The sequence below is a fragment of the Pinus tabuliformis genome, chromosome Q (assembly GCF_031772625.1).
Source record: "Pinus tabuliformis cultivar Carrire ecotype Pingquan chromosome Q, CPIR1, whole genome shotgun sequence".
NCBI classification, from domain to species: Eukaryota; Viridiplantae; Streptophyta; class Pinopsida; order Pinales; family Pinaceae; genus Pinus; species Pinus tabuliformis.
This window is the reverse complement of record NC_142296.1, coordinates 58305714-58309150: the sequence shown is the minus strand read 5'-3', so window position 1 is coordinate 58309150 and position 3437 is coordinate 58305714. Positions and strand designations below refer to the sequence as shown.

Sequence of the window (3437 nt, the reverse complement as noted above, 5' to 3'; positions counted from 1 at the left end):
GGCATTTCACAATCTGTTGTTGTTGCTGTGGAAGAGGGGAAGAAGATGAAGGTGAAATGTCATGAAGGAATCCAGCACTTTGAAATTGGATGGGCTTTGAGTAATCTGGAATATGAAAGGACACATCCTTTCATATCCAAGACCTATTCTGTGCTTGTTATGGACAATCTCTTCCCAAGGTCTGATGATTGGCTTGGGAAGTGTTGGCTGAATTTCTGCGTCATGCAAATCTACTACTTCATTGGGCACTAGATTTGAATCAACTTGCTGCTTATGGGAGTTTGTTTCAATGTTCTGAACAGAAACAGGTTCATAATGATGATTCCTCTATTTTAATTCTTTTTTTTGAAGCTGAGATTCAAGCTCCAAAAATCTATCTTCTCTTGTGCATTTTGTAAATAGGTTCTAATGTCAACAAGAGAAGCTTTGTTGATTCTTACTGTGTCATGATCAAAGGAATGTATCAGAGTTTTTAAGAACTCTAATACCTCACCAGTTTTGGTTATTTTATCCATGGTTGAAATTACACTTAAAACTTATCACAATTATGAACTTGTAGAGAAGAACCAACACTCACTCGCAATACAATGTCACTGCAAAATATTTTGTGAATGTGCAACAAACAACCAGTGTGAAATAGCCCTTTAAAGCGGTCAATAATCCAAAAAGAACTATTTTACACCAACAACAACTCTATCAATCCTATCCATTTTCTTCAATCTTAATACCTTAGGCTAGAAACTGCACAAAATTTGTTGGATTATCGTTGCAACTAACAACACTTTAAATGATGGTACACAAACTGTGTAATGAGTATGCCACTAAATTCAACACATCAACTAACCAATGCATATGCCGGAATTTTAAATAATTGAGGGACATGCCAATGCATATAATAAATTCAATGAAGGATTAAAATTCTCCATGGGAATTTAATATCGATGCACAAATCCTACTCTCAAACTCCAAAATGGCGTCTGAATTTTGGGTCACAAAGCCTTGACAGAGCAACTCCTTCACCCTCATTTTGAACCTTTAGAGAAGAACTAACACTCTTATCACAATTATGAACCTATAGAGAAGAACTAACACTCACTCACAATACAATGTCACTACAAAATATTTCGTAAATGTGCAACAAATAACCAGTGTGAAATAACCCTTTAAAGCGGTCAATAATCCAAAAAGAACTATTTTACACCAACAATAACTCTATCAATCCTAGCCATTTTCTTCAATATTAATACCTTAGGCTAGAAATTGCACAAAATTTGTTGGATTATCGTTGCAACTAACAACACTTTAAATGATGGTACACAAACTGTGCAATGAGTATGCCACTAAATTCAACACATCAAATAACCAATGCATATGCCGGAATTTTAAATAATTGAGGGACATGCCAATGCATATAATAACTTCAATGAAAGATTAAAATTCTCCATGGGAATTTAATATCGATGCACAAATCCTACTCTCAAACTCCAAAATGGCATCTGAATTTTGAGTCACAAGGCCTTGATAGAGCAACTCCTTCACCCTCATTTTGGTTGCAAGCTGCTGCTTCTACTTAGGAATTAACTGGAAATCCAACCTCTACAATCCTTTCAGCATATCTTCATTCAAACTCACTGTAGTCTCTGAGAGCTATTCACAGCACAAGGCTCTTTTAATTTGTCTCGATCTTCATTCACATCGATAAATAATGGAAACGAGAGCTGGTACATCGATGTCTTTGGGACTTCCAACGAGGTGCCATGAGGTGGTGGGCTGATCGGTCAAATCGACTTTTGTTCACCATTAATGAGAGACTATGTCCCCTATCATGATAATGTGGACGATACTTGGCCTGGATGCACATCAAGAAAATACATCACGTACAAGACGAGTTCCTTGAGAAAATAGTAGACGAACATGTTGCCTAGAAAGACCCCAATGTCACATGAGATCTGGTAGATGTTTTTCTTGCAGCTTATTGTTTATGATGAGATGGCAGGATATGTTGGCCGCTGGCACGGACACGTCGGCTGTAGGAATAGAGTGGGCAATGTCCGAATTGTTGAGGAACCCACCAGTGCTCCAGAAGCTTCAGGACGAGCTGCAACGTGTTGTTGGAATGGGGCGCATGGTGCGTGAATCTGATCTTCCTCGCCTCCCTTATTTACAAGCTGTGGTGAGAGAAACGCTTAGACTCCATCCACCAGCGCCGCTTGCCATTCCCCACTTTTCTGAAGAAGCCTGCAATGTGTTAGGCTATGAAATCCCCAGAAACACTCGTGTTTTGGTGAACATGTGGGCTATAGGAAGGAACCCAAAGTCATGGGAGGATCCAGAGCGGTTCATGCCGGAGAGATTCATGCAAGATAACTTCATGGATGAAAAAGTTAAGAATTTCGAGCAGATGCCATTCGAAGTAGGAAGGAGATGATACCACTGAGCTAATGGAGGGTCGAAGGGCCGACTATTCGGAGGGTCGACTATTCGTAGGGCCGACTGTGGGGAGATGGAATTGCTACGAGCATAATGGTGCTATGTATTCATAAAATGTGTGACTGTCGGGGACAGAGAAATGCAGAGGAGCGGTGTGTGATTCCGCTGTGCATTTAATAGCATTCAACACAACATTCCACAACATTCAACACCACAATATTCACGCCAATGATACACAGCATTCCACGCTAGTGATACACAACATATGCAGTGGATATGAGTATGGAGATCGACTGTTCATCGAATATGGGTGGAGATGAGTCATTTACCCAACAACGTTCAGGCAGGGAATATAAAATGCATATGATGCGAAGATTATATGCAGAACAAGTAGCTGACATTGCCAGAGCAGTCCAGTCGCAGCAAAAGAAGTAACGTTCGGTCTCGGACAACCCTTAATAATGTGATTTGCTTGTGCCTTACACTATAGCACTAGCCTGGCATGGCTGACAAAACTGAATGTTATAGCCAGGAATATACCAGTGACACCAGTACGCAGAAAGGTTGTAACAGTTCCTTCAAGGGGCAGTGGTGACAGATTTGATGGTAGGTTTGAGCAGGAAGGAGCGTTTTTTTATCTCTTTGATGCCGCAAGGGAAACCAACAGAGGGTACCCAAAGATAATTGAGCTCACAACGCTTTTGCAGGTAGATTGTATGGAGAGATCCCAACTCAAAAATAGATGACAAAGCATCTAGAATGTTAGATCAATAGGACAGTGCAACGTTCAAATAGTGCAGCGTTCAACATGGTATGCACACAGTGCAGGAATTATGTTATTCAATAGTCAACTAGAGCAATCACAAAACTCAGTTCAAGATGCCCGCTCGCTCAGAAACGCTCTTCCAAATATGCATAGAGAGGCCACAAAACAAGTGGCTCAAATATGAGTAGGGCAGGAGATCGCCCGCTCTGATACCATGTTAAAGTCACATGGATGTAAACAA

General features: G+C 40.5%; 1 pseudogene; it reads left to right on the top strand.

Moving 5' to 3' along the window:
- The first annotated feature begins 1984 nt into the window (after positions 1 to 1984).
- On the top strand, positions 1985 to 2428 carry LOC149218283 (cytochrome P450 71AU50 pseudogene; annotated as a pseudogene).
- Positions 2429 to 3437: the final 1009 nt, after the last annotated feature.